The following is a 13,045-nucleotide window of genomic DNA, read 5'->3' as shown; positions in this document are numbered from 1 at the left end:
ACATAGAAGTTATAGGTGGTTTGCTCTCAAGAATTTGGGGTTCAGTTTCTCTGCATCCCATGAACCTATCTTATTGAAACTTGCCATGATTTGTGGGCTCCTCAGGATCTACCATTCCTGCAAGTTTCATCAAGATCAGACAATAAATGCCAAAGTTATGGCCTGCTTTGACCTTCCCCATTATAGCCTATGGGGAAGTTGAAGCAGCTCGAATATTCGACTGAGCTTCGACCTCGAGTCCAAGAGGACCCGCTTTGACTCAAAGCGGACAGCAAATCAAAGCGGGACCCGGTTTAATTTTTGACATGGCTGTCAAATTGAATATTACCTGCTCTGCACAGCCCTATTTTGTACTATAGCCGTACTTTGTTAGTACCACTATGGCAGAAGCACTAAACAGGTATGCATTTCACATCAAACACATCAGCAGATCTTCTCCATGCTTTTCAATATAATTCAACGTCTCATTTAGTTATGAATAAAATCCTACACTTTTAGTAATACTTGTCTTTTTCAGTAATCATACCTGTTCACTCCTTTGTATAATGGCACCTCAATAGATCTCCTTTTTGAAGAGGGCAGCAAAGTTATTGATCAGGAAAAGACTCAGCATGTGGTCTGTTTCTGGGCTATGGTAAGAGCCATTAGCTGTGTTTACTTTTTAACCCCTTTTGGCAACAGTGTACATCTTGATCATAAACAATTGTTCTCCACTTCCCACAAGGAGTAGTGTGACTCACACAGGAGAAGCACAATTTTGGGAAAAAAAAGTTTCACTCACATTGCTTCAGCCCATTTGTTTTCATTACATAAATTCCAAAGCAAGGTTGGTGGTTGGTAGGCCATTTAATATATACATATATTGACCTCCAAGAGTTGAAATACCACTTTAATTGAAAAATTAAATTTTGTATTGGCTAAGTTTGAAGTTGCCTATAAAGTAGTGTAAAGAAGGACTGTAATTTGGCCTAAGTATGTACAAAAAGGAAACAGAGGGTAATCACACTCCAGCATTTATATGTGGCTGCTGCTCTGTGCACAGCTGGAAGAATGCACTTCCTGGAGCCACAACTCCCCACCCTATGCAATGGAGAGATGGATGGAGAGTGGGTGGCTTTTCCTGTCACTCTCACTTCAGATGCTGGCCAGTGCAGTTAAGCCAACGTTGTAGAGAAAAACAATGTGCTTTTGTTGCAAAAGTAATGAAAATAGGAGAAGGATTGGGGATTCGCTGCCACGTTCTCTTCCCTGGGCTGCTCCTAGTGTAACGCAACTGCAAACTGTCACTTACATAGGGGAGGACATATGTTGTCTCAATCTTGCCTGTAGTTTGGTCTTTCAAGACACTTGTCACTGGCTGCGTCTACATGAGATGCTGACTGTGCAGCCATTATTGTGCAGTTGTTTAATACTTGTATAAATAAATACTAAATGACTGTGCAGTAACCCAAGTTACTATGCAGTATCACCAATTAACATCTTTGTCGTGATGCTACTGTGCAATAGCCAAATACTACTGCACAGTAGCATTGTGTCCAGGGCCAGATTAATGCATAGGCAAACTAGGCACATGCCTAGGAGCCTGAGCTGCAGGGGGGTCTGGTTCTTCCCACTCCTCCCCTCCCTTCTGCTGTCCTCACTGTCACAGTGGTTGCTTCCTAGCAGCGGCTCTGAGTCCTGCTCCCCACAGGCAGCAGCACCAATGTGGGGGGGGTGTCTTGACAGGTCCAGAGCCCACATGTTTGTTTGCCTAGGGCCCACTAAAGGGTTAATCCACCCCTGGTTGCATTACGGTTGTTGCCATGTGATGCTACTACATTGTAGGATCAGGCTACTGTGCACTTAGCATCTCGTGTAGATGTGGCCACTGTGAATGAATTTATTACATCTTGTCCATATGTTTCTCAATTAAATTACACAGGAATGTGGGTTTAGAAGGAGCCTCTCAAGTAGCTGAATCCACATCATGTAATCCTTTTCAGAAATCAAAAAAACTCCCTCTTAAAAAAAATTAGGGTTTTAGCCACCACTACTCCTATCAGAAAATTGTTCAAGCAGCTGACTGCTCTGATGGTAAGAAACTTCTTTAATAATTTCCATCTTAAATTTTTTTCATGGCCGATTTATACCCATTCCTTTTTGGGCCAACACTATTCTTAGCTTAAATAGGACTGTTCCCTTCCTGGTGTTCGTCCCCCAGTTTTTGCTGATATATTTGTATGGAATAATTCTAGCCTTCTCAGCCTTCATTTTGCTAGACAAAACAAGCCAAGCTCTTCCAGTTCACTTTCATATTATAGGCTTTCCATTCCCCTGATCATCCTAGTAGCTTGTCTCTATACATGTTCTCTTTTCAGTGGCTTTTGCATAAACATGGGCAACCAGACCCATAAAAAGTACACCAAAGGAAGTCTTATCAGGTCTTGTACAACAATACTATTTATTGCAAATACCTTGCCTTATACACCTGAGGATTAGATCTGCCCTTTTCATGCTCACATCATATTGGTGGCTAATATTCCTTCAGTATTATAGCCCAGTCTTGCTCAGTAGTGATGATGCCATCAGATAGAAATGATTTCCCTAGTCTAACTCATGGTGCTTCACAGAAAGAATTAGACCGCTCCTCCTGACCCAACAGACATTAGCTGTTGGATTGGGAAGGTGGGGGATTGAGCTCCAATTTGGAGCTGATCTAGGGAGAGAGGTTGTGTCTCTGCAGACTCTTCCCCTAGCTCTGTTTCCCCTCTCCTGACCTCCAGTACTGGCTCAGGATGGGAGGGGGAGAAGGCAGGTGAGGGAGGTCCATTCTGAAGTTTTCCCAGCCTGCACTGGAGTGGAGGGGGGGTTGAATTGGAGCTTGCCACCTCAGGTGGGGCTCCAATCCACCCACCCTGCCCTCCAGCATCAGCTAGGCAACTGCCAGAATGAACTCCTTCTGCTCCCTTCCCCCTTCCTATTCTGAAAACAGTGTCATGAGTAGGTCTTCTGACATGCACAGACACAAATTAATGAAGGTGCCCCTCTTTGGAACCTCATGTAATCAAGGTTCAGATTGTTCTGAGATTGAGCCCTTTTAAAATGCTGTGCAGCCATGCACTTGTGTATGGTCATGGTTACAGAGCACTTTCAGGGGCCAGAGTGGGTGAAAATCATCACTTCTGTATGTGCCTTACATATCATCAACAATTTCAGCAGCACAATCCTCTTTTCTGTCCCAAGGGTATTGAAGAAAAAGTAAAGCAAGATTGTTCACAAGACTGATGCTTGAAGAATTCTGTTAGTAATTTTTAACAAGATATGCAAAAAATACCATTTTGCAAACTGATGTGTGGATTATGGTCCGTATATATTTTTTTTAATGTAAAATTTCAAGATATGGTGATTTAAAATGTATTCTATAGAGGCGAGAAGAAGAGGCAGTGAATAGCTTATTGTTTTGCATAAAGAAATTAAAACCTTTCATTTTTAGGGCTTATATCTAGCACAGGCTTTTGGTCTCCCAAATTGGTAACATTTGCAGGCAATTCATGGGTCTAAGTTAAATTAGTTTAATGGTTTCAGACCAATTTCTAGTAGACAGCTATCTTTTAGCTGGAGGCAAAGGAAGAAGTGTTCAAGTTAGGTAGAAATTAGGGTCTGGGATTCAATTTGGAGGTCATATTAGGATTAGGGTTCAAATTAAATGGCACAAAAATAATCTATAATTCAATGGAATATATACCCTTATTGTTTTGGACAAAACCCTGAATCAAAACTGGGGGGAGGTGGGGTATTCAAGAATGTAAGTATTCAAGAACCTACCTTTTGACATCCAAAGAAATTGGATTTCAAGGTTCTAGTTTTGGTTTATATCTAGTCTTCATATCATAAAGCCACCCTCACAACCATCACATTTACAAGATGTTCCCTCCCATTTTTAGGGATGGTATAGAAATTACCCGTTTCCACAGTGCCTAACACAGGGGGCCAGGCAGGAACAGATGTAGCGGGGGGTGGGGGGGAGAGGCAGGGAGTGTGTAGTGGTGCGGTTGTACCCCTGTTTGGTTCCTGGTCCACTCAAAGTTTAAAACAGACTGTCTGACACTGGCAGCAGCATTTCTATTCAGGCAGCAGTGGGGGAGTCACTTGACTTTATGACCCGTTATAGTATATCTGATTCCTTCTAAATTCTTAATTCTACAGGTGTTAGCAACACCTCTCTCATTTTTTATGGTCTTAGTGTTCCACTAATAAAGCTGTTCTTTTTTCTGTAAATCTGCTGTCTGTTAGCTGTTCCTGGTAAAGTAGCTCCAATTTCACAACCCTGCAGGCAGTTTTTAACTCTAAGTAAAAACATTAACTCAGGTGTTGAAATAACTTTCAGTGAAGCAATGGATGCTCTGTCAAGATGCTCAAGATGGCTTGATTTTGTTTTATGAATCTGAAAGAGATGTACATTTAATTATAATGATGACAGGGCTGAAGAAACAATGTCTATTAATTATATTTGTCTAGTTTGTTGTGTTTCTAATACATAATGCATGATATAGCAAATTAATGCACATTCCATTGCAATAAATTATATTTGTTTTTGCTTAAATCTTAAACTGAATAATACAGCTCTAGTCCCCTAGTATATTAGTAAAGCTTCTAGTTTCTTTTTAACTGCAGAAAAATGTGTGTTGTATTTTTTGTGATGATGCACCACACCCCACCTTTAAAAATCCTAGATCTGCCCATGAGTCCATGCTTCTCAGCTGGGTCTACCACAATAAGCCTAATTAACAATAATAGTAATAGTAATAATTTAGGATAACACTAATGATGTAGTGTTAGAGTAATATTGTAAAGTTAGAGTAGCTGGTGACCTGATGAAGACCTAATAAAGAACATTTTGCATTTGAAATCTTGTGTAACTCTAACCCAGCTATGTGGTTGATCCAATTCAAGATATCACCCTAAGAAATCCTTGCCTCTAGTAATAATGGGGTAGTAATAATGGGGTAGTTTAGGATTGGCACATTTGTGGGGAGTTTAGGGAAAACTACTATACTGTCAATGAATCGTGGATAAAAACAATGACTTAAATACTTCCCCTTATCTACCACGCTCCTTTAAATCAAACAAGACATTCCATTGAAAATAATGGGGTAAATGCATTTCCTGAGCAAAAAACTATGTTAAGGTAATAAAAAATGACCAGATTGAATTTATAAAACAATGAAAAATTCAGAATCTGGTTGTGCACACTATTATTAATTCATTCCCTCCTACATAGGAACTACAACATCTCTGTAATACCTGAGGAAATGAAGGGGAAGTTAAATTATTTTCTTGATTTTGTAGATTTAACAAAAATGCTTTAACGTAGTTGAATCGTTCAGGTGTAAATTGCCTGTGTGTGGGCGGGAGAGAGAGAATTGCTTTTCTTCAGCCAAATCTGACTTACACTGTGGCAATTCATCCAAACAGCCTATTCTCATTTAGGAAATGTGTGGCAGTCAAGAATCATACTGCTCCTCTTGTGATCTGGGATACTGACAGCATGTTTCCAGTTATTCATTCTAAATAGGAATTTAGACAAGTACAACATCGAACACGTGGCTGGAAATGTGCTCTGTGTTTTTGGTGGAATTTTTCCATCACTAAATTACTCTTCTCTTCAATGTCTGAACAGTGTGATTGTTTTTTTGTATTTCTTTCTTACGTGCACATATGCACATGTGCATGCATGCATACTTCAATTATGTCTGAAACACTAAGTATTTATGCCAATAGAACTCATGATTTATAGTTATTTTCAATGCATTATACAAAATGAATATATTATGTAATGCTATTATTTATTATTATAACTGCACTTACAGGTTCTGAATAAGACCTGGGCCCAACTGTGTTGGCACTGTACATGTACATAGGAAAAAACAGATAGTCCCTGCTTTGCTTAATTTAGGATCAAAATAGGCAAGACAGACAAAGTATTCAGGATGGTACATAGTTTCAGATGGGAAACTAAGGCACCCAGAAATTAAGTGACTTGCCAGGGTCATACTGAGAAGGCTTAGAAGAACCAGAAATTGAACCCACATCTCTCAAATTGCAGTCCAGTGCATTAACCACAAACCATCATGCTATTGTACTGTAGGCTGCTATTCATTTTGATTGGCTGCAATACAAGGAACACCTAAAGCAGCAGGAGGCAGCACTACATGTGCATTGGCAGAATGTTTTGGAAATTGAAGTGGCTCTAAAAAAATCAATGCATCTTTTGCTCCTAGTAAAGCAAAACAGCAGAACTCCATTGAAAGCCATATTTCCTCATCCCTTTTCATATATAGGCAATACAGATTACCCTTGGATGACAGAGAGAGATTTTTAGTAAAGGAGTGCCAATGTTTATATATAGTAAAAATAAGCAAGCAAACAGTAAAAGGACATTTTGAATGGGTCTCTGTAATCATGGGATAATAAAGGAAAGGAAGAGAAAGAGAAAGATTTGAAAAAACTAGCCATATCACTTGTACCACTTTTCTTCAAGATCACTTTATAAATCAACATTTACAACCTGGGGAAAGTACATACCAAGCATTAAGCTATCAGCTCAGCCTTGTTCTGAGAAGACTTTCTACTACACTCCATTCTCTGGGCTATTAGGAAGTCCCCAAAACAATTGGTTATGTTGCCTACCCACACTAAGCAGCACCATCTTAATTGCAGTGGTGGTGGAACTTATTTAAAGGAAGATATAGGAGAACCTCAAACCTTATTTTTTTCAACCAAGTTTTTTGAAGAGGGATGTAAAAGGCATGCATGTAGTTAAGAAATGTAGGACAAGTACCAAGGGTTAGTTTTAGTAGCCAAACAGGGACTCACACAGGACTCTTTAGTTGCTGTAATTTTATACATCTAATTTTATAAATTTTATACTATCAAAAGGATTATTAGATGTTTTCCTTTGCTTCCTTAGAATAAATTTTCTCTTCACATTCTGCTGCCTCCACATTAGGGTGAGCAAGAAAACTAAATATCCATTGAAGAGCATTGTGGGGACTCCCATATTTCCACTTCCTTTTCAATTAGAAACTTCAGGTATCCTCCATTTGTTTAAACTTTCACTATTTTCTATAAATGGCTTTATATGCCACAGTACAGGATTAAGGTCTCTTTTTCACTGGGAGTCTTTGAAATGAAAGTTGCTGTAATGAGTCTGAAAGACCAAGACTAGTAGTTGTAATAGTGCTAACAATAAAGCTAGATTGTAAAACAGGTCTCCCCTAGAACTTCACCTTTTGTAATGAATTGGAGGGCTGACCTTGTACTCAAGATGTGGTGGATTTGTGTCATGGTTAGACATCAAAATTAATGTTGTCCCATTAATAAAATAGCTGGCTGTTTTGACTTGCTTCTCTGACTTACTCTAACAACATTCTGCAGAAATCCTTCCTGCCTCAATGCAGAATTATGAAGTCCATTAAGAAGTTTAAACAATCTGTTTGGACAGGCAGGAATCCAATAAAACTTCTAATTTTTCCATGATGACATGAAGTTGGAGCTCTCTTGAGGGGTGGCTGCATAATATTAAATGTTTAGTGTGTGCCAATCTTGCCACCTTAAATGAACCCAGTAATTACCTTTATTCAAACAGCATCTTCAAAAACCATCTGAGAAGCATATTTACAGTTACAGTTGTTTGCAAAGGTTTCAGGCTTCAAAACAGTGAAAGAAAGGGAATTTGTCCTCAGGAATAATGAGGGTTCAGGCAAAACATGCTCATTTCACTTATTCATCTGCTTTTTTGTCACTTGATCTACTGAAGCTGGCAGAGGTACTGGGCTGTGGGATGTTCTACAATGATGGTGGTCCTTCAGTATAGAGGGCATTAATAAAAAATGTCTGGAAAAATCCAGGAGTGGAATGGAAGTGGAACAAAAAGCAGTGGGGAAAACCAAGAAATGCTGTTATCTTGATTGGCTGATAAAGGCTTTACTTATTACTTCTGTGCTTCTAAAGATTGCGCTCTTCGCCTTGTGTTGGCTACTTAGGACTTGGATACAGTATCTAACAATACACTCTTACAGTTCTTCAGTTAGTCTGTGGTTTATGTGGTCAACACTGACAGCATCAACTAACTTGGAGTTGCAGTCAGTGATTGTGCATGTCATGGAAACATATGATTCCTTTATGTGTTTTCAAGTGCTGTCATATGAATCCCGTTGGCGAGAAAATTCTATCCTCCACCCTAGCACTTAGTTAAATGCTGCTGATATCACTGCCAAATATGCGTACGCTTGCTGTAATTTTTAGGTTTCATGTCCAGAGAATATGATCTGTTTTAGAAGGCCTGCAAACAATTTGAGGCCAAATTTACCCCAGTTTACAATGGGTAAATTGACTACAGTGAAGTCGCTTTGGCTTATACTGGGCATGTCTACATGAAATGGTTACTGTGCATTAGTCTAATAACACTGTGCAGTAGTGTGGCAGTTAAAAACCGTGTTAATAGCCTACTGCGCAGTGTTATTAGGTTAATGTGCAGTAAGCATTACAAAATAACCATGTAGTAGCTGGTGCTACTACTCAGTAATTCTAGTTACTGAGCATTTAGTTAGTACTTTTTTAAAGCAAGTACTAAACTAAATTTGCAGTATCTAAGGCTCATTAATGAATGTGTAGAAGTGCCCACTGTGTCTGAATTTATAATGAAATCTAAAAATGGGATCTTCCTTCAGATTAAAAAGAACCTATTCTTCACCATTTTTCCAGGGAAAAGAGGTAACAGCAGGCATTTCTATGTAGCTTGGCAGTTCCCAGCCTAGGGCCCATAAGCATCTCTGATGCTGCTTTCATTTGGCATTTGTACACATGCTTGCACTGCAGTGCCGGGTGCTTTTAAAAGCGCCTGGCGCTGCTGTGTATGTATTTGTATAAAAGGTGAAATGCATGTCAGTGCTGAGAAAATGCTGGCGGTGCTCTTTTGAATTAAAACACAAAGGTGTTTTCGTTCAAAAGCACGCCACTGCCATTTTCTGTGCACTGACGTGCATTTTGCTTCTAATACAACTGCATGCAACACAGCACAGTCCCATCAGCTCGTGTGTGGAGCAAACTTGATTAATTGATTCTGCTCTGATGTGTCAGATCTCCAGCATGTCACAGCGCAAAAAGGTATGCGTATAAATGCCCATTTATATTGGGTAATTAGCCCCATTCTTCAAGAGATGTAAAGATAGATTACAGTCATTTTTGCATGCTCCCAACTAGTTTGCATTGAACACTGTGAAGATGAATCAGAACAGCTGACCTTTAATCTTAATTTTTATTTTCATGACTGTTTTTCCCCTCCCTTACTAGAAGAATTAATGTTTTATTATTAGTAATGGACTCTTAATCAACAGCTTTCAGGATTGTTAAGCATCAGAGATTTAATGCAGTATTATCCCTGCCTGGTAGCCACTAGCTGCCTCATATTCTACTCAGGATCATGCTTCATCACTTACATAAAACCTAGTTGATGTATGGTAATAATAGACACTGAATGAAACACATACCAAGATCTCTAAGGCCCCATCACTGTTAACTTTCAGAGCATAGTACTCCAGTGATGTACCTGCCTCAGTGTATTCCCATTCCTTTCACTTAAAATCCCCACAGAAAGTTTTTATGAGAATTTGTCATTTGTGCATGGAAAAGAAAGAGGAGGGTGAAACGCAATAAAAGCTGTATCTTGCCTTATCCCAAAGTCCCCCAGCTATCTTCAGACTAGGCTATACCATATTTACTCACATACCACCCCCGTTTGTCCCTGAAATCAGCCCTTGAAAACTGAGGTGCGTCTCAAACAAGAAAGTTGATTTTTCCCCCCCTTACTGAAATAGAAACAGGGAGATGCTGTGCTCTAATAGCTCCCAAAATGCTGCCACTTTTTCCTGGCTCAGCAAGCAGCATGCACAGGGTCCAGTGTTAACCCTCTCATAGCCACTATTGGGCGAGCACAGTAGAGCAATTCTACTGGCAAGTGAGCAGCTTCTTGCAGGCTGTAGTATCTTGAGGCTCATGGTATGGAAACAAAAGTTATTATTTACAGGAATGTATTTAAAGTACTCTTTATGGTAAAGAAATTACAATCTTGCTACTGCCTTTGCAAGAGTCTGGGTCTAACTTTATTGCTGTCCTGTCACGCCAGGAAGTTCCTGCCATCTCACCCATTCTATCTGCTGGAAGACCACACATCCTGGACCCACTCTGTTTCTAGAAAGACTTACTCTGTTAAACAGTCAACCAAAATCTTCCCCCCTACCTTCTGTCCCCCTGGACACTCTGTCTTTCAAAAAACAAGGTTATCTTACTTGGGGGCTGTTTGGTATGTAAGCAAATACAGTACATCTAAGACAAACAGGTACATGATTCCCTATTTGAGCAGAGTTACTGCAGATGAAAAAGGACAGATTTGTCAGAACTGCTGAAATAAAATTGCATACATTTATGACCAAAGTGTTCCCATGGGAGCTGCAGAAATATATAGAACAAGCTGCTCTCAAATTACTTGCAGAGTCGCTGGAGTAGTCACACTGTTATTTTTAAAAATTGTTCTGAGTAAGTTCCTTTTCCATCCTGTGCCATGTGGGCATAAACATTTTATCCTTCCACATCACAAAACTTAGAGGGACTCAAAAGCCTTTTGTTTGCCGCATTCAGATTGATCAGGAATGTACATTATTCTGAACTGGACTCAACATTTACAATCACATAGAAGCCATCCTTGTGACTGAAATGATGCTATGATTTCATTTCTGTTATGATAATCAGCAGCCAAACAGAATATTTAGCTGCTGGCAGAACACATGAGAATCGATATCTATCAGTCAGCCTGATAGAAAAAGAACAGAACCAAAATGCTGTTATTCTATTTTTAATACTATTTTAATGGACCTTGTAAAAGGGGGAATAGGTAATTGTTCCTGTTGAGATTCTCTGAATAAATGGCATTTCCCAGATCCTGCAAGGGAACCTTCTAAAGTACAATTAGTTTTTCAAGTGTAAACAATTTATAAGTCATCCCCAAGGCAAAAAAAAAAATGTATAAGGGAAAAAACACAGCCAAACAAGAGATGTATTTTCCTAGTTGCATTGGTGGCCACTTGGTGCTCTGTCTCTGATTCTGCATTCTCTTTTGCTGTTCATTCATCCCGCATCTCCAATCTAGGTTTTCTTTGTCTCCTATTGTTCTAGTCTTCTTCATTTGGGAATCACTCTTCCACCTCCCTGCCTTATTCATAAATCTCATTCTCTCTCTTTAAACAGCTGAGTCACTTCAGCTGTGTAAATCTTGCCTGAAAATGAGAACCAGTGAGAAATTGGAAAGAAATTTCCATGAAAAATATTACAGAATTTGCACTGTTCCTTGTCAAAATTTTGAAAGATTCTTAACAGCTCCCAGTAAAACCTTCAGTTTTATTTTAGGCATGCTTTTCCTCTCTCTCCATAAGTTATTTGTATGTGAAAGATGAGACATAAGCGATCATGTATTACAATACAAAACATATGAACAAATGAGTTCCTACTGATATAGAGGGAAAATTATTTGTACAGAGACTCCAAGTATTCACAAAACTGAGCACATAGGCTAGTAGCCCCATAAATTTTCAGGGACTGCTTGCATGAATAAGCCTTCTCAAATGTGAGAAGAACCCAATTATATACAGAATATTTCCACAAAGACTCTTAAGTTTTTCTACCACTCCTGTCATTGTGGCATATGGCCCTCACTGGATTTTTTAAATAATACTAGTCACTATATGTTTTATAGCCTACTACAAAAACAACTTTGAAGTGTGAGTTCTCTGAATCTCCTCAACACAAGTGAAAAAATCGTATTGCGTTTCCAGTCTCTTGATACCAATAATATGTTTACACAATTACTCCTTTATTTCTAATTTCTGTACTGTTTTCACATAGAAAAGTAAGCTCTCATAAGTCAATTATAAATGCTTTTAAAAAAAAAAACAAATTTAAAAAACAGTCTGGGGAGGTGGATGCTCTGTTCTGTGAGGATGGCTTGGCAGTAAAATATACTGATAAAAGGTAACAATGTGTACCCACTCTTCCTTCTCCATGATGAGAACACAGTTGCAGATTCCTTTTGAGACTGAACACACACAAAAACAAAAGCGCATGTGCAACTAATTACATCAAAGACTTGGGAAAACTGAATAGGACAGATTAAATGTTGAAACCATATGATGCCACAAGGAAAATCATGGCTGGGTTTAAAAAAATATAGTCCATATGGTTTAATTAGTGATGCACAGTGTCTCTATTATCTACCCAACACTGAAAACTAACTGGAAGATTGTTGCCCTTTCTGGACTTTCAGATGTTTGTCCTTTCCAGCTTCCTGGAAAAAGGGAGATAATGGTGGTGTGTCACATGGCCAGCATTTCATGCAATACCGGTCAAAAATGACTGAGCTAGGTGTTTGTTTCTCCCCCAGTATGGAGTCTGCTCAGAGAGATAAAGAAGAGCACAGGGTACTATTGCTCATGTCTCTTCTAGCCAGCTGTAGTTTTACAAGAGTGTTTTGAACAATACAATTCTTCCTTTGACTACGTGAGAGATTCTAGACTAGATTTATGCAGTTATTGTGGGAAGTGTTGTGTTTGTAAGGTTCCTGTGTTACAGCCTGGGTCAGTGCACTTAACAAAGGCTGCAGGGCAGGAGCCTGACCCAGGCTGCAGCACAGAAGTTGGGCTCACCATCAGGAAAATTTTGTGTGTGTGATGGTTGTAGAGTATTTTCTTAAGAAAAATGATGAAAGTCCCATAGTTTAGGGTACTTCCAGCTGTGATTGAACAAACACTAGAAAGGAAACAAACCTACATTTTCAAAGAGATGGGTTGAATGATTCACATTTTTCACCCAGCTAGAATTTTGAGATTCTATGAGTTGTGAAGAAATTGAAAATCCTCATGTTTTGTAGAATTAGAAAATGAGAGAGGCCAGATGCTCAATTATAGTATAAATGGGGGGGGGGGGGAACGGATGGCGAGCAAAAAAAAGGTTTAAA

Source organism: Gavialis gangeticus, unplaced genomic scaffold, assembly GCF_001723915.1.
Source record: "Gavialis gangeticus isolate Ggan-Ray unplaced genomic scaffold, GavGan_comp1, whole genome shotgun sequence".
NCBI classification, from domain to species: domain Eukaryota; kingdom Metazoa; phylum Chordata; order Crocodylia; family Gavialidae; genus Gavialis; species Gavialis gangeticus.
Note: the sequence above shows the minus strand (reverse complement) of the source record.